The 19,481-nt window shown below is 40.2% G+C and overlaps 1 protein-coding gene across 10 annotated transcripts in view; it reads left to right on the top strand.

The window, feature by feature from the left end:
• The window catches only part of DDAH1 (dimethylarginine dimethylaminohydrolase 1), a 244,067-nt gene that overhangs the window by 91,667 nt on the left and 132,919 nt on the right, over positions 1-19,481 (top strand). Inside the window, exon 1 of one of the 10 annotated variants that reach the window (XM_077771075.1) lies at positions 19,398-19,472. The exons of the other annotated variants lie outside the window; for them this stretch is intronic. The gene's annotated coding sequence lies outside the window, so the exon portion shown is untranslated. Of the gene's footprint in view, positions 1-19,397; positions 19,473-19,481 lie in introns of those variants that run through there. 10 annotated transcript variants of the gene reach the window in all.

Raw genomic sequence — 19,481 nt, 5'->3', positions numbered from 1 at the left:
ATCTGTTGATGAAGTTCCTCTAAATGGAGTTGACTGTTTTTCTTGACATCACCCTAAATTTTTGAACAGCAATAATATTCTCTATGTGCTTTTGACTTCTTGTCAGATTCAAGAAGTTCGAGAGCCATAGCATATTCATTTACATCCCCAATGCTGGCATCAAGTAGGTATGTGATCATTGAATGAACGAATAAATATACACTGTGGCTGAAAAGTTAAAGACAAAAATATGACAGTAGCCTATAATAAAATCCTAACCAATGCTTAGGGAAAATGCCTTACAGGAGGATTCTAACTCTCTGCACTGCAATTGTGTTATTCAGGTTCTGATTGACTTTTAAGAGATGAATTCTGTCAGGACCATTTTTCCATGAACCTTTTGCAGGAGAGTGGGGGGCTTTCAATTTTGTGGATATTTTGTGTGTTTTTGAAAACTCTGCTGGACATCCCCCTACTAAGGCATCTCTTTGAGGATTTCCTCTGTTTAAGAACATTTTATTTCTAACATTTTAAAGTATAGATGACAGCTCTCAATCCAGTGGATTTTCATCCTTATCTCCAGAAAACCACATTTTGTATGTTTTGTGGCAAAGTAAGTTATGCATCTGTAGAAGTCACCCCGTGGAAGTGAGCCTTTAGATAGAAGGCTCAGCTCCACATTTGTTTGCCAGAGAGTAAGAGTGACAGCGAGGTAATCTCTGTCACTTTGTAGTAGGTGTCTTTCTCATGCAACTTTCTCAAAGGTGCTCTTTTAAAATATTGTGAAATTTGCAGAAAACAAATCATTAATATTTTCTAGCTGCAAGAATTCACTTGCTACATTTTGGAGGGTTTCAGCTGTGTCAATAGGCACCAGGGAGACAGATATTAGAATTAGGCCCATTATCTTTTGTTAAGTCAGTTTACCCTGAACAAAGTAAATTAAATGCTTGAACTCCAGCTATTCAGAGATACTTGTATAAACATGGCCTCATAATAATTTGTTTTCAAAGTTCATTGACTTTTAAGTGTCTTGCTGATGCTGCTAAAGTGTCATTATATATCTAATGTATTAGCATTTGTTTTCTATAGTATCTTGAGATATAATGCATAGCATGATGAGTGCAGTTAATAAAACTGTATTGTATACTGGAAATTTGCTAAGAGAGTAGATTTCAGGTGTTCTTGCCACACACACACAAGAGAAAATGTGTTTGGGGTGCCTGGGTGACTCAGTCGGTTGAGTGTCTGACTTCGGCTCAGGTCATGATCTCACTGTTTGTGAGTCTGAGCCCCGCATTAGGCTCTGTGCTGAAAGCTTGGAGCCTGGAGCCTGCTTTGGTTCTGTGTCTCCCTCTCTCTCTGCCCTTCCCCCACTTGCACCTTCTCTCTCTCTCTCAAAAATAAACATTAAAAAATTATTAAAAGAAAATGTGTTTGGAGATGAACATGCTAATCAGCTTGACTATAATAATTATTTCATTGTGTACATTTATAGCAAACATCATGTTGTACTCTTTAAATATATACAATCATTATTATTATTATTATTATTATTATTTTGGGAGAGGGAGAGAGAGAAAGAAAGTTTGAGCAGGACAGAAGAGCAGAGGAGGGGAGAGAGAGAATCTTAAGCAGGTTCCACTCTCCCCATTCAGAGCTCATCACAGGACTTGATCCCACAACGCTGGGATCATGACCTGAGCTGAAATCAAGAGACTGACACTCAGCCCACTCAGCCACCCACGCACCCCTATACAGTCATAATTTTTTAAAAAACAAGATTTGCAATATTGAATACAGAAAATAGGAGAATCCAGCTGTCCTCCATTTTCCAAAAATGTACAACAATTCCACTCAGTACATATTTTTTGTTTAGGATATTACGGTTATTTTTTCATAAAAATACATTACTTTGTTAACTTAAAAGAATCCAAAACATTTTTGGGGCACCTGGGTGGCTCAGTCGGTTAAGCGTCCGACTTCGGCTCAGGTCATGATCTCATGGTTCTTGGGTTTGAGCACCACATCGGGCTCTGTGCTGACAGCTAGCTCAGAGCCTGGAGCCTGTTTCAGATTCTGAGGCGCCCTCTCTCTCTGACTCTCCCCTGCTCACGCTGTCTCTCTGTCTCAGAAATAAATTTTAAAAAAAAAAAAAAGAAAACATTAAATTTTTTTTTTAAAAAAAGAATCCAAAACATTTTCTATAGTAATGAGCACCATTGAAGTCTGAGTTCTATATAATTTGAGCACAATCCTTACACTTTTCTTAATATAAATAGCACATTTGTTCTTAGTGACATGTGGCTGAAGGCAAAACTTAAATCCAACAGAATTTGCTGGACCTTAGTTCTGATGCCGTTTCTTGCAACCTTTGGATATAAAAATGACAGGAGTCTTGGAATATTTCTCCCACTCCAGAATTTTAGTTATTTTGCAGTCACCAAATCTGCAAAATCTCCAAATTTTCCCTCCTCCAGGAAAGAGAGTCTTAATTAAATAATTAATTAAGCCTTTTAAAAAACCAGCCGTTCCCTGTGGGTTGCTTTTATAATTGCCTCTACACTCATCAACTAAAGGTCTACCTATGCGAACTGCCTTATTTGTTCTCAATATAACATTTTACCTCTTTAATTCATGCAGTTGTTTACTGTATAGCTCATGTGTCTCTGTTTGTTGTCATCATCTCTTCAAAGCCATAGGTCCCAGAAGACCCAGGTATCCTTAATTTCTTTTCTATGAGGCCTAAACAGCATTATATGATATTAAACAGGTAATAATTATGTTTAATGTGTTGATGATGAAGACAGGAATCTATAGTAGACTTATAAAATATGCATTGAACATGAAAACAGAAACTTATTGAAGCTCTAATGCTTTTAATAACACACAGTAGTCTATCAACTGTTCAGAGCAATTTAGTTTTCTGTGAAAACATTGATGAAAATTTTCAAAATAGCCAACTCCCAATGACTCATAGGGCTTGTGCCCCCTAAAGTTGCCTACCTGCCTTTGCCCTTCAGCCATGTTTTCATTTTTATGATTCCAACCAGAGGCAGAGAAGGCGTACAGGAGGTCAAAACAATGAACTCTCTAAATAGTGATAGTTCTGGTAATAATGTTACTCAAAGAGGGGCACCTGGGTGACTCAGTCAGTTAAGCATCTGACTTTGGTTCAGGTCATGATCTTACAGTTTATGAGTTCGAGCCCTATTTTAGGCTCTGTGCTGATAGCTCGAAGTCGAGCCTGCTTCAGATTCTGTGTTTCCCTCTCTCTCTGCCCCTCTGCCACTCAAGCTCTGTCTCTCTTTCTCTCTCAAAAATAAACATTAATAAAATAATGTTACTCAAAGAGAAGGTGGTAATGATTGCTAAATCATTATTTGGAAGGATTATTATAGAATTTAGATCTTGATGGTTAACTGGCTTTAATAAATCAACATTCATTGAATGCATGGTTGGTAGAAACAGAGAAATTCCTTTTTCTGTCAGAGGTTCTGAATGGCAAGTATGACTGTGGAAGATCTTGTATCCACAGGAGAAAATCAAATGGTTCATCTTGACAAACGAGCTGAGCTTGGAGGAGCAAGCCTTAAAGACAAAACAGTATCCTAAAACGGAAGGTTTTAACCTTTGTTCTAGTCCTTTTTGTTAGCAAGAAAACTGTCAAGGTTGATTTCAAATGAATCATCATCCTCGGCATTTTTCCCCCCAAAACTGCTTAACTGTCATTTCATAGAAACCTCTACTTGTCCTCAGTGGTATGCAGTATTAGCTCAGATATTGCACACAATTCATTATATCATGAAGTTGAAAACAAAATTATATATAATATGAAATAATATAATATGATTAATATAATACAATATGGTTAATATAATACAATATGATTAATATAATATATTTCCCCTAAACTGGCTATGTATCAATAAACTCAGCAGTGTTAGAGTTAAGGTCTGAAACCACAACCATTTTGTTACTTAGCTGCCATTGTTCTTCCAAGAACGATTAGGAAATGTTTGGCTTAGAGACAACCTTTAAAAATTACTGAGAAATGCATTTTTGCCAGCTCTATTAATATTACTTCTACTTAGAACATCATACTTCTTCACATTTTTTAGATGTTTATAAAGTATGCTTATGATAACATTTCTTTCACCTTTAAAACAGCCTCAGACCTCTTAAGCACATGTGTCTTCAAGACCCAGAATTAGAGTATTTTCACTCCTGGAGTGCATGTATCTATGATCAGATACGATCATATGCTCTAATGATGAATCGAAATCAGTTTTATGCCTCCTACAATCAGAGCAAGTGCTGGGCCTAATGAACAGGGCAGTGAAGTAACCAACACCGCTGTGCACAGGCTGTAGGGCTGACCCCGCACATCTCCCATTCAGGTCCACAATCTGCAATTCAGAAATCCAAATGGCTCTGGAAAGCAGGACTTTTTAGTTACAAATTTGGTGGCCTAGACTGATGAGAAGCCTTAGAGTCCTTATTCTAATAATCCCATCTCACTAAATGGGAATATCAATATGTTAGATTATGGAGTGCTGGCCCAGGCCTATTAGGGGTGTTATGTAAATGCATATACTCACATTACCTTTCTAACCCCTCCCCCCAAAAAAACAAAAAGTCTGAGTTTTGAAACACACCTGGCACCAAAGATTTGTATAAGGGATTGTGATCTGTAACTTTCCTTACAGTGCTAAAGACTGTAACACAAAATCCTTGTGGGCAGTAGCTGTTAAGCCTTCCCTCACCTGGATATATGAGCGGTTAGTTGTTCTCATAACATCTTATAAAAACTATAACACTTATAACATACTAATAGTTTGTTTTCAATCTAGTATTTTCTGGACTAGATAACAACTCTTTCAGAGAGAAACTGCCTTTAAAAAATGTTTATTGTTGATGGATGTGGGGGGAGGGGGGATGGGCATGGAGGAGGACACTTGCGGGGATGAGCACTGAGTGTTATGTGGAAACTAATTTGACAATAAACTATTAAAAAAAATGTTTATTGTTTATTTTCTGATTATAACACAAGTGTGTGCTCCTTGATGAAAATTTTGGAAGTACATAAACATGTACAGAAAATAAAAATAACATATAATCCCACATATTAAGGACAACCAAAGTTCCTATCATATTTCATTAGGGTTTTTTTCCTATGCACATTTTAAAAAATAAAACTGGGATCATACTAAAGCATTTTCTTTTTTCCCCCAGTTTTATTGATATAACTAACATACAGCTCTGTGTGATTTAAGATATATGGCATAATGGCATATGTACAGATTGTGAAGTGATTGATTACCCACAATAAGTTTCGTTAATGTCCATAATGGATGGAAGCATTATTTTCAAAAGCTTTATTTCTAGTGGCTGCAAGGTATCCCATAGGTATAGAGAACCATGACTTACTTAACTACTGCCTTATTGGAGGGCTTCCTACTCATTCCCAGTTTTTTAAATGAATAGAGCAACTGTTCATTTCTTTTTTTAATTCTTTTTAACATTTATTTATTATTTCTGAGAGACAGAGTGTAAGCCGGGGAGAAGCAGACACACACACACACACACACACACACACACACACACACACACACACAGAATCTGAAGCAGGCTCCAGGCTCTGAGCTGTCAGCACAGAGCCCAACGTGGGGCTCCAGCCCACGAGCTGTGAGATCCTGACCTGAGGTCAGTTGCCTAACTGACTGAGCTACCCAGATGCCCTTAGAGAAGCTGTTTCTTAAACAGATTATTAGGCACAGTACCTAGCACTCCATCACTCAGTAAAAAAAGTATTGAATTGGTTAAAGCTATTTTTATCTACTAAGATCCTAGCACAAATAGGCTTATTGGGTTTAATTAGACACTTAGGAGGAATCTGAAAGGATGAACGCCAGAGCAAATGTATCTTGATTATGAAGGGGGCAGTTTAAGCCTGACTGAGAGAGGCAGTGCAGGGATAGGAGTTACTAACAGTGTGTGGGGTGGGGAATGGGAGCTTTGAAGAACTTCTAAGATGAATTTTGACGATGTCACAGTTTGACCTACTGAGGAAAGTGTTGACCCATCTGCAATGGTTTCATTCTCCCATGCTTTCAACAAGTAGCTGTTTTATCACGTGTTTGTTTTCTAATTGCTTGCAGTCATTCCTTTGAGGGGAGACATGTACTCTTTGAATTTAATTGAATGTCTGCTTTAGAATAATGTGACAAGGAAAATATCTTCTTACATTCTAGTATGTGTTAAGATGGGTATAGTCATTTCTGGAAACTCCCAAATCAGATCTATGTGATGTCTTCCAGGAAATGTAATTAGGCCAGCCCAACAGGACTCTTCCCCAAGCAAAGTCAAGCAGATGGAAGCTGGAAGCACCATTTTCACTGTAACGTGATTGAGACAAGACCCAGCAAACTGAACTAGCAACGTTTAATTGTCTGGTGGTGTTTTGATGATATTCACATGGGCCCCTCCAGAATGCCTGTTACCATACCATGTAGAACGAACACTGCCTGTTTTGATTTGGGGCCAAACTCACTCTACTTTCAGACTATGTGAAAATTGTCAAAATACTCAGTAAGTAATTAATGGTGCAAATACTGGGGCATCTGGGTTGTTTAGTTAGTTAAGCATCCAACTCTTGGTTTTGGCTTAGGTTATGATTTCACAGTTCATGAGTTTGAGCCCAGCATCAGGCTCCATGCTGACAGTGCAGAGCCTGCTTGGGATTCTCTGCCTCCCTCTGCCCATTCTCTGCTCACCCTCTCTGTCTCTCTCAAATAAATAAATAAACTTTTAAAAAAATGGTACAAATACTAGGTATGGTAATACTAGTGTTCAGCACATTTGTTTAATTTAATTAAGCATTTAATTTCCTTCCAATGTTTTTTATAAAAGAAAAACAAGAGGGAGGAAAAATAATCTCAGTTATTAACTACTTAAAGTTTTTCAGTTACTGCTGCTTGGGCTATATAGCAAACCACGAATCTTTGAAAAGAAAAAAGCTGGGGTGCCTAGGTGGCTCCATTCGTTAAGCATCTAGCTCTTAGTTTTGGCTCATATAATGATCTTGAGGTTTGTGAGATCAAGCCCCACATAGGATTCTGTGCTGAGCCTGCTTGAGAGTGTCTCTCTCTCTCCTTCTCTCTCTGACCCTCCCCTCCTCATGCTCTCAAGCTCATGCAGTTTCTCTCTCAAAGTAAATAAACTTGAAAAAAAGCAAAGCACAAATTAAAGTAAAAAAAATTGTATTTAAACTTTCAAAACNGTCCTTTCACCATATTTCTTAGAATAAATATTATAAAATAATATAAAACTATATAGAATATAATATAGAGTGGTATAAATCCTGAGGACTATTCCCCAAAATGTTAGCCCATTTGTCATCAGTTGACATTGATCAGTCTCTCCTGACAATGCCCAGCCTCTTCCCCTGATCTCCTTCTCCAGTCATTGACCATTTCTGATGAGGATCAGAATATTACAGTGAGGTAGTCAGTATTATAAGGCTCAAGAAACATTAAGTCAAAAGGAAGGATAGAACTGAAAGGATAATCCCTAACATTAATTAGGATGTCAGAACGAGTTCTTGGCAAGAGTAAATTAGAGTTGAAAACTTTCTTTGCTTCTTACAGGTGCATAAAATATTATTCTGGTTTTTCTGTATAATGTGTTTGTCCCCTTCCCCCCTAAAATGATACAGCTATCACATGATGTATGCCCGCTGGGGGTGGGGGGCAGGGAGGGAGTGTTTTCCAAGGTATTTTTCTTGCTTTTGTTTTTCATTCTGTATTTTTGAAAAAAAATCTTTCTTTAGAAGCCCAATTTTTTCTACTTCTAAGTTGGCAGATGACATAGTTAATTAATTTTTTCTCAGTTATAATAAGTACATTAAAAGTAATTTAAGAACTGAACAGAGAATTGAAGCCCACATGTTAGGATATAAAAGCATAAAATATCCTAGACTATCAAATTATTGATGATCTGTGCAGTACTTTATAGTGGCTCATATATTGATTTACTGGAATGTTTAAATAAATTCCTAGGAAAATTAAAAAAATAGCTACATGTATGACCTGTATGAACACAAATTTTCATTTTTCTCTAGCTTTCACATAGAAATTGAAATATATACATATATAATGGAGATAGTAGTGTGAATCATGAATCACATTTAGAGTTAGATAATCTTGGCATGAGTTAGTCTTGATTTACATTTAAACTATACTTATATCTGTGATACCACCAGGATGTATTATATTTCCTGCAGATAATGTTTCCTTAGGGTGATTTTTCATGCTGATTTCTCTGAGTCTGGGTGACTTTCATGTAAGACATCATTAGGTTTGTAGGGAATGCTTTTCTAGTTGTAAAAGGCTATATAAAAGAAGCCAGAAGGTAGGTTGCAAATCATTGGCAAACTCCCTATTTTGGGGGAAACATATGTGGTGGAGCCCTTACCTTGTATGAGCCTCTCAGCTGGGTCCTGACATTCAGTTTCCTCACTTTTAAAGTGAGTTAACACTTTAAAATATCAGCGACATTCCAGCTGTAGTACATGGATTTCTTTTCAATTCCCTCAAACACATTAAGCACCCTCTCACTTTCTGCCTTTGCTAATACGATCCCTTAGTTTGGAATGTTCTTTCCAATCTTAGTTCATACTTACCCATCCTTCAAGTCTCAACTCAAAAGTCACCTCCTCAGAGGAATCTTTCTTGATCCCCCAGATATATGGGATTTCTGTCATTATATGTTCAGGGTACCCAGTCCTTTGCCTGTATAGCACTTAGTTTATAAGTATATGATTGATGGGGCGCCTGGGTGGCTTAGTCGGTTAAGCGTCCGACTTTCGCTTAGGTCATGATCTCGCGGTTCGTGGGTTCGAGCCCCGCGTCGGGCTCTGTGCTGACTGCCAGCTCAGAGCCTGGAGCCTGTTTCAGTCTGTGACTCCCTCTCTCTCCGACCCTCCCCTGCTCACGCTGTCTCTCTCTTTCCTAGAAATAAATAAAACATTAAAAAAAATTAAAAAAAAAATAAGTATATGATTGATTAATAGTTATCGTCCCTGATGGACAGTAGTGGTGCCCAGCACTAGTCAGTAAATAGTGGTAGGTGCATAAATAAATCTATATATATGGACCCTGATTTTAATTCAGAAAGTGAGCAAAACTTCAGGAAATTGAAGGCAAATTCTCTGAAAAGGTTACATAAAACTGGAATAACAGAACTTGGAGAATAAAAGTGTGACTTATTAATGATGGACACTCCTTCTATCAAGAGTTAGTGTCTATTTCTTTTCTGTTTGATCTGGACAGGCCTTTGACAGTTTTGACTACTACAGGATGACAGAAATTATGCCATGCTAGTCTCATGTGTAGCCCTTAAATGGACTAGCAGCCTCCGTTTCTCACCTCTAGGAAGCCAATTATCAATTAAGAAGTGAGACTACTCTGAGACCACCATTCTGTGAGAAGACCAGGCCACCTGGAGAGTCCCAGAGGAAGAGACTCACAAGAGAGAGGCCAAACAAAACTGAGGCATTGGAGATGTGAGTGAGGAGACCATCCTGGAAGTACATCCTCCAGCTTCAGCTGCCCCAACCAATTCCACATGGATCAGACATGAACCACCTAGACAAGCCCTTCCCAAGTTCTTGACTTCCAAATCATTGGCAAAATAAAATGATTGTTTTAAGCCACTAAGTTTCAGGATACGTTGTTATGCAGCAAAAGATAACTGTAACAAAGAATAAGAAAAGTAAATCCATGATGATGAGGAACTGAGGAAAGATGATTCAGAGGAGAAAATATGTAAAGAGTAGAATAAGGACATGTGTAACAAGCACCTCAGAGGTAAGAGTTCAGGTAACGGAGATGGTGGGGCTCTCTCCATAAAAACCACTAGAAGTTTGCAAGCTACTGATGTATGCATAATGCAGGTCCCAATTTAAAGGACCTTCTGCTATAATTTTATAATGGTGCTGCCAAGTAAAAAGTATGGGGAAATAATCTGACACCATTTTTTACATGACTTTATAAGATTGTCACTGTACATCATCAAGCATATGGAATATAGACTAGTTTATTTGAAATGCAGTAAATTTTCACCCAGTATTCAATATAAGACGTTTCCCATTTGTCAGGGAAGTCGGGCAACAATTTTGTTGTAATGAGATTTGGCCCTAGAATGGGTATATAAAGCTTTGCCCAACCATGAATAGAATGAGGAAAACGAAAAGGAGTAACTTTCATTGAAAGCTAAGTATTGTCAGGTTTTGCATATTTTCTTTTTCCTCTTCTCCTTCCCCTTCTTGTTCATCATCATTATCATAGAAGCTGATAATATTTGTTTATCAGTGCTTACTCTAACTATATGCTATAAAGCTTTATTTTCGTGGATTGTCTCAGTCTTTTAACACCATAAGGTAGGTGTCCATATTCATTTTATAAATTAAAAACTCAAAGCTCTGTGTGTTAAGTTGGTTGATCAGGAATGTACAGAAGCCAGGATTTGAACAAAGAGCTATCTGAATACTGACTAAACCAGTGAGGAAGACAGGGATCGTATGTGTCATATTTGTTTGAGATAGTTTTTTTTTTAATGTTTATTTATTTATTTTGAGAGAGGGTGGGAGCAGGGAAGGGTCAGAGAGGGAAAAGGAGAGAGAGAATCCCAAGCAGGTTCCATGCTTCCAGCGCAGAGCCCCGATGTGGGGGCTCAACCCCATGAACCATGGGAACATGACCTGAACTGAGATCAAGAGTCAGATGCTTAACTGACTGAGTGACCCAGGCGCCCCTAAGATAATTTTACTTAATCCTCCTAATACCCGTCTAAGATGAGTATTACCATTCCTGTTTTGCATACAAGAGTCTGAGGGTCAGAAAGTTTATTGAGCAAACTGTGCAAGATCACACAGCTGTAACAGAGCCAGATTCAAACTCAGACCAGGAACTCTACGACTGCATTTGGAGCAAAAGAATTATAGATTCTTGGAGCTGAAACAGGGCCTGGTATAATCCTCTTATTTTATAAGAACTGAAACCCATTTTTATGAAGGTGGGCTGATGAGAATACGGAGAGGTGCATGCTCTCCATTGCTTTAATTAAGCCATTCTCTAAACACCTGAATTGAGGACTCAGCAATAAAGAGATGTGTCTGTCTGCCAAGAGTTTCTCAACTAGCAAGTGATACAGCATTGTGATGGGAGTGAAAATGGATATAGATGTACCTATATCCATCCAGCCTAGAGGGTTTGAGGAAGTCTTCTTACTGGGGGGTGATGCCTCCACTGAGTCTTAAAGGAGGAGTAGGAGCTACCTAAGCAGGGGTGGGATCAAACACATTCCAGGTGTTAGAACACCATGTACAGAGGCCCATGTAAGACAAAGGATAGGGAAGTGACCGGAATGAGGATGTGGAGGGGTGTCTTGCAGGCCATGAAAAAACATTTGGACTGAATTCTGAGAGTAGGAGTGGACACTGGAGGATTTAAGCAAGAGAGTGTCTTGGTCAGATTTGCAGTTTAGAAATACCACTCTGGATAGGACTGTTGGAATAGTCTAGTAGACCAATAATTCTATTCTGGACTAGGTGGTGGCAGAGTAATTGGAGAGACATGGGTAGATTTTGAGCCATTTTAGGAAGACTGGTCTGTCAGAATATGATGATTGATTAAATATGGAAAGAAAGGAAAAAGTTAACCTAAGGATAATGTTCAGATTACTGGCTTGAGCAGCTCTCTGAGTGAATGAAAGGGGAGAAGGATCCTGGGAAGAACATGATGAATTCAGGGGTGGGCATGTTGACTTTGGACTTCCTGTGGGACAGCCAAACAGTGGTGTCTTCTAGGCAGTTCTCATGCTCAGTGGAGATCGCAGGACCAAAAATGAAGGTTTGGACATTGCTGGCATTGAGAAGATATTTGAGCCACGGGCGTAGATTAGTTCTCCCACAGGAGGGAGCATGTGAAGTTGGAGGAAAATAGAGTGAGGCTAGACAACTCTGGGAAACACTAACACTTAAAAGCAGTAGAACAGAAAAAGAAGAAGGAGGAGAAGGGGGGGGGAAGAGGAGAAGAGGAAGAGCAGCAGCAGCAGCCGCAGGGAGATTGCAGTACCACTGATGCAAAAGAGGAAGCAGGAAGGAGGACTCCTAGGACATGTGTGTTCTGATGCAATGCAAAAACAAGTGTGGATGGATACCGCAAGAGCAAATGTGACAATTCCCTGGAATCACAGCACTAGAAGTTCATTGTTCTTCATAAGGAAATGAAGCAACTTCATTTCATAAGGAAATGAAGGGGGTTATCAAAGCCCTGGAGTGTGTGTGTGTGTGTGCGTATAACAATTTCAGCTAGAGAAATGTTTTTCTTTCCTTGAACACTTAGATTGCCTAAAATTTGAAAAGGCTTTTCTTGCAATCTTTGTCTGCCCCCACAAACATACATTTAAGTATGAAATAACCATACAAAATAGTTCTGGAAAGACCATGTTGCAGAAGGCTCTGAAAAACTGAAAATAAAAGGAATTATACAAGTTCAAGGCCACAGTAACCTTTGCAAATCATCATAATACATCACAACTTGTTCAGACTCAATACATTTATGTAGTATTCTGTACTGTTTAGGATACTTCGATTATTTCATTAGCTCCTAATGTGGTTGTAATGAAGTAGATGATTCTGGCATCAATGGTTTATTGCACTGCTAAGAGAAAATAATAAGCAGCATAAGAGGAACAGAAACGGTTACAGAGGTTAAGAAAGGGGAAACGTTGCTTGTATGGGAGGAGGTAGGGAGAAGAAAAAGTAGAGCTTTGAAGAGCCAAGAGCACCTATTGGATCCTTACAGTGTTCTGGTTACTGAGGTAAGCACTTTATATGTTATCTCATTTTAAGGACTTGAGTATTCATCATAGTGCCTGGCACAAGAGCCGAAGAGCTATTAATATTAGTGGTTATCATTAATTGAATACTTCCTGGTGCTGGTCCCACTAAGACCCTTTGTACGTGCTATCACATTTCAGCTTCAAAACAACCAAGAGATTAAGGTATTATAACTCCCACTTTACATATAACCCCCATTTACATATAAGTTTAAGTGAGTCACCCAAGAAAGCTCCCTAGTTAAAAAAAAAAAAATGGCATACTCAACTAAGAATTTTGAAGAGAATGTTTAATAAAGAAAATGTTTTTAGAGGTGTAGGCAGGTTAAGGACAACCAATAAGGGGTGTTGAGTTACCCAGGGACTAGCGAAAATGGGAAGTCATTACCACCTCCAGATGTAGATAATTTGAGGAACACTATTAAGCAGTTCAGCTGACCTGCAGCAAATTAGCTGCTTCTTTCTAGAACATGGGAGTTAGGAATTCTAACCTTGCTGCTTTCATTGACATCCTTACATTAAACACATGTGATAGTTGTTATGTTGGGTGGTTATGTTATGCTGGATCGCTTCTGCAGCTACTCCGATCAACATTCGCAATGCCAGGAAAGAAACACTCTGAAAGGCTGGAGAAAGTGGATGGCCCCAAACACAGCCTCCTTATACACTGAATATTGCCAAATGCTCTTTCTGAAAATGCTGAATTGACCTTTTTTTCTATATTGTTTTTAAAAAGTATTCAATGTTGTGTGCTTAAAAGTGGGTTTTGAAATGTGTGCTGTCTACTACTTCCATGTAAGTAGTTATCAGAACCCAGCCAGGAGCTGGAAACACTCAGAAGGGGCCACCAGACAGAAGCTATGATTATAGACATGTGTGGATGGTACAGGACCATGAAAAATTAGGAAGATAGTGGGAGGAATCAATATGTTGACCTCTCTCCTCTTTCTGTCCATTCTCCTCTAAGTGTCACCCATTGGCCAAAGCCAAGAATAATGGGATCCCAGGTGGTGCAGTCCATGAAGGTCAGTCCTCCAGGACTTAGAGCAAGATAGAACATGATGGAGCATGGGTCTAGGGCACACCAAGTTTACACAACTAGAATGCAGGCAGGCCAGGAGCCAAAGTCCGGTTGATCATGCCTTAGTCACTGCTTATATATCTTCCTCTACTATACATTGCAGGTGCTTGGTAAATATTTGTTTAGTGAATGGATTCCCATATGAAGGTTGAAGAAACTGAAGTTAGGAGGCTACATATCTTTTTTTTTTTTTTAAATTTCTGAGAGAGACAGAGACAGCGTGAGCAGGGGAGAGTCAGAGTGAGAGGGAGGTACAGAATCTGAAACAGGCTCCAGGCTCTGAACTAGCTGTCAGCACAGAGCCCAATGCAGGGCTCAAACCCACGAACCGTGAGATCATGACGTGGGCCGAAGTCGGATGCTTAACCGACTGAGCCACCCAGGCGCCCCAGGAGGCTACACATCTTGACTTGAAAAACCAGAGTCCTGACTACCCTGGAACCATCTCCTAGTCTATAACTTACTGCCTGCCTACTTGAGCAAACCTCATTTGCTCCCTGGATGTCAAGGAAACTGTAACAATGGGTGCCTTCCACAGTAAACCTTTTCACATCAAATTTAGTGATTGTTATGTGGAAATACTCGGGAATTATTCTCAAAATGCAGACTTATGGTACTTACTTGATCCAGTATTTCCAGCACTGGAATGGACAAGGACACCCTTGAGCCCTCATTCTCTTTTAGAATTCCCAAACACCCATCCCTAATGAAAGTAAATCTTGACTCTTCTAAAAATAAAGAAAGGACTAAGTCAGGGATGTCTGTTTTAATCCTGAAATAATTGCTATCTAAAACGGACTTCAAATGTAGGTACCAGCAATATTATCAATGGGAAAGAAAAGTTGCCTTTGTCAGTGTCCACCCAGAGAATAGAAACAACTCTAGGTATTTCAAAGGAAGAAATTTAAACAGGGAATTGGTTATATAAATCTTAAAATGTGTAGAAGAGAAAAAAGAACAGTTTGACTATAATAAATCCTATATTCTCATTCATGATTACATCCCCAGTGCCTAGCAGTGTTCCTAGCATGTAGCAAGGGTTCAAAAAATATATACTGAATCTATGACTATACTTGTGGGTGAGACTTGGTCTGTCAACCTAGGAAAGCCATGGATTCTATTGGAAAGCATTAGGATACCTGTGTGACTCTGATAATTCAGTGAATGTTGGATATGTGGTTTGGCCTCTGGTAGGAAAACACATGCAAATCCTTCTGTTCACAACCTTTCAATGGACAATATTTATTAAACATCTACTAGGTGCCAGGTACTATTCTGGGCACTTTTCTAATCACCTTGCATTATTAATTTAACCTTCATTATTACCCTGTGATAATGGATTCATTGTCTCCCATTTTACAGATGAGAATGAAACTGACACAAAGAGGTGGGTTTTTTTTTTTAATGTTTATTTATTTATTTTGAGAGAAACAGAGAACGAGGGAGGTGTGCTTACACCCACAAAGTTTGGCTCTGGAAGCTACACTCAATCTCCACACCATTTGGCTCTTCGTTGCTCGAATGAGGAAAGCTTAGCCTAACATTCTACTTTTATTTCCCATTTTTCCCATTGTGCTCTGAGGCAAAGGTGTTTCTGCAACCTGTTTCCTCTTCTTTCTGGGCCCACAGAAGATTATATTTCATAGTCTTTTCCTGTGATTATGGTACCTGTGTGACTGAGTTCCCACCAGAGGAATGTGAGTAGAGAGAGGTGATATGCATCACTTCCTGGCCTGGCCCATTAACCCTCTCACATATGATGCTATATGTTCTTTCCCTTTCCTTCAGCTTAAGGAAGGTAAGCATGGTGAGCTTGGATGCCATATTTTGAAGTGTTGGAGCCACAAAATGGAAGAAGGCTGGATCCCTGCATGTTTTGGGGAGAAGAGTCAGGAACCAACCAGGAACATCTGTGTTAGACTATAAGGGAACAATAGATAAACTTACATTAACTTTGTGCCACTATATTTGTTGGGGCTGTTTGTTGTAGCAGCTAGAGTTATCTTAACTAACATATGTGTGAATTGAGCTGATCTGTCATCCCTGGAACATGTGTCTGGCTTCCGCACGTACTTTTCCTTAGAATCTCATTCTTCCCTTCCAATTATTCACATCCTGAAAATTATTCAAGGCTTAAACCAAGACCAATCGCCTCTAAGCAGCTCTCTTCACACCCATCAGCCACAGTGATTTCTCTTTCCCTCAATGCCTATATCACTTTGTTGTCTGTGCCTTTCATGTGCTCTTGTCATAGCTTCAATTTTGGATGTCTTGATTTCCCAATGAGGTTGTAAGCTCTTCAAGGTCAAGGATCATGTTTTTATGCTTCTTGTATGTCTCTGAAGTATGTAACAGTGTTGTGCCTTGGGAATTTTCAATAAATATATGTGGGGGAGAATGAATTTATAGATGTATTAGGCTCAATAAAATCTGCTTTCCTAAAAACAGCCTTTCATTACTTCAAGCAGGAAGGCATGTAAACTATAATTTACTGGAGTTGCTGTTTTTATTCTTTTCACTGACATATACATTCTAACACTTTTTGACAACTGCTTAGAGAAGACAGAGGCACGCTTATCAAATTTCAGATGACACAAAACTAAAGGTAATAAATAATGCAGAAGATGACAGAATCAAAACTAGGCAAGTGGGAATGAAGCAGATAGCATTTAATAAGGATAACTACAAGATTAAAGTTTTAAAAACCAGCAGCCCAGGGGCACTTGGGTGGCTCAGTCGATTAAGTGACCGACTTTGGCTCAGGTCATGGTCTCATGGTTTGTGAGCCCGAGCCCCGTGCCGGGCTCTGTGCTGACAGCTCAGAGCCTGGAGCCTGCTTTGGATTCTGTCTCTCTCTCTGCCCCTCCCCAACTCACGCTCTGTCTCTCTCTCTCTCAAAAATAAACATTAAAAACAAACAAAAAAAAGCCAACAGCCCAATTTCAGTATGGAAAGACATGACTAACAGAAAAAAACTTTTAACTTTTAATTGGCTGCTGAGCTGATATGAACCCAGAATGGTATACAAGACCCCATGCAAAGTTAGGCTCAAGGCACCGAGTGGCAAAGTATTCAGGTTCTGACAAGGGACTGGCATGAATTAAGGTCACTAGATGGAGGCCAATTAGAAGTGGATGGAGCCTGAATGTTGGATCAAGGCAGGAACAAAGTCCCATATTTTAACCTGGGCAACCTCAGCACATGGCTTAGCTTTCAGCTATAGCTTCAGTGGGAATCTCCTAAAGCCCCCATTAAGTGATTTCTGACACTAAGCTAGTACCGACAAGCAGCCTGGAGACCCTAAGAGTTTTGTCTCAGAAGTAGAACCAAGTAGGTCTTAAAGGTTTGTTAGTTTACTTTTGGCCACACTCTCCTGTGTCAGGGTCAGAGCGGCCCGCACTTAAGACCCTTCACTTTTGAAGCCGAGAAATGCCATATCATCTGGGCAAATTCAACTCAGCTTGGAGACAGGCGAGAGAAGTCAGATCGTATCTTCTCCAGCCTCAGTTGGGACAATCATTCCAGGAACCTCTGATAGATCTGCTCCTAGACACCCACATTTCCTGAAAACTGAGATCAGAATTCTGGCGAGAAGGCTATGGCCTAGGCCTTAGCACTGGATTATTAAAAAAGTGAATGCAATCTTAGTGCTAATAGAAGCCTAGCATCTGGAACAAGGGTCCTGCTGTCGTCTGTGCCAGTCACAACACACAGGAAGAACTGTTTCTATTCCGGATACTATGATTTAAAGGGATACGGGCAAACTGGTATGTGTCACAAAGAAGATGACCTGAATGTTAGAAACCAAGTCACTAGTTACTTTTTGGTGGTTCAGGCTCAAGGCCTAGAAGGGGTCAAGATAGCGTGTGGAAGAGTGGTGTCAGGCAGCCTAGATATTAGAACTGTCTTCAAATAACGTGAATGCTGTCTTGTGAAAGAATACTAGCCTATTCAGTATGGCCAGAAGACAGAACAGGGCCCAGTGGGTTTTATGCCCAAAATGAAGACTTTAAGCATTACAGCTCTTCAAAAGTAGAATACATTTTGTAAGTAAGAGGGATTTAAAATGTTTTAAGATCTAGGGCACCTGGGTGGCTCAGTTGGTTGAATGTCTGACTTTAGCTCACAGCTCACAGCTGTGAGTTTGAGTGCCACGTGGTCGGGCTCTGTGCTGACAGCTCAAAGCCTGGAGCCTGCTTCAGATTCTGAAAGTCCGTCTCTCTGCCCCTCTCCCACTTGCGCTCTCTCCCTCAAATATAAACAAAAACATTTTTTTAATAAAATGTTTTGAGATCTGATGACTTTCATAGATGTTCTAGCTAGAATTCAGGACCATTGGGTGGGAAGTTAGAGGATTTCTAAGGTCTCATTCAAATCTATTGTTCTATGATCTAATCAATCTTTAAATGAGAAAGGTGCTACAGAATATTAGGAAACAAGATTATTACCTGAGATTATTTTGGAGTTATGCTCTCGTTTTTTGAAGTGGATCTTCCCCTCAAAAGAAACAGAACCGATGGATGTTTTAATCTCCAAAATTTCTTGTAAGAGGAGAAAAATACAAATTAAGTGCCATTAAGAAGAGAAAGACACTCCCTAAAGTGTATGGAAAAAGAAACATTCAACAAATATCATGAGAAATTGCACGGAGTCTGTACAGGCGTTAAGGGGAAGGCCAGGGAGAAGCCTGGAAACCTTTTCCAGTGATGAGAAGTTGTGATGCTATATAGTGTGACATTGCCAAAGTGAGCAGTTGTCTATAGTGGGGAAAGCATGCTGGGGCAAATCTCTGCCCCCCCTAGTCTGAGGGCCCTGGGGACAAACACGCCAGAATCACACTGTTCGTGACCACAGAATGTTCTTGCAATACTGTGAGTTTCTAGATGTCTATTTTTCTGTTTTTGGAGCCGCCTTCTTTCTCACAGACGGGAAGAAACACATTCCTTTTATAAACTCGAGTCCCACCTGGGGTGAGGGAGTCATTGGCGGACGTGGGTGAGAAGAGAGGTTCTCACGCTAGGAACTGGGGGTGGTAGGTACCACGTGCTGGGCAACCTGGGACCAAGAGAGTAGGGGAGAGGGCAAAGTATTTAACCATAAAGGAATCATTCTGTCCTTTGCCTCTTGACCGCTAAGAAGCCTTCCGGTCACTCTGCCCAGAGCATTGCACGCTCTCCACGTGCGCCTTGGGGTTGATGTGAGCTGTGCACCTGCGGCTGAATACAGGTAACGTCAGGTCTGGGCCCACCNTGCCGTGGTGCGGGCGCTGCCCGAGTCCCTCTGCCAGCACGCGCTGAGGCGCGCCAAGGGCGACGAGGTGGATTTCGCCCGCGCCGAGCGGCAGCATGAGCTCTACGTGGGCGTGCTGGGCAGTAAGCTGGGGCTGCAGGTGGTGAAGCTGCCGGCCGACGAGAGCCTCCCCGACTGCGCGTTCGTAGAAGACGTGGCCGTGGTGTGCGAGGAGACGGCCCTCATCACCCGACCCGGGGCGCCGAGCCGGAGGAAGGAGGTAAGTGCC

The sequence above is a fragment of the Crocuta crocuta genome, unplaced genomic scaffold, assembly GCF_008692635.1.
Source record: "Crocuta crocuta isolate KB4526 unplaced genomic scaffold, BGI_CrCroc_1.0 scaffold125, whole genome shotgun sequence".
NCBI classification, from domain to species: Eukaryota; Metazoa; Chordata; class Mammalia; order Carnivora; family Hyaenidae; genus Crocuta; species Crocuta crocuta.
This window is presented reverse-complemented; position numbering and strand designations above follow the sequence as displayed.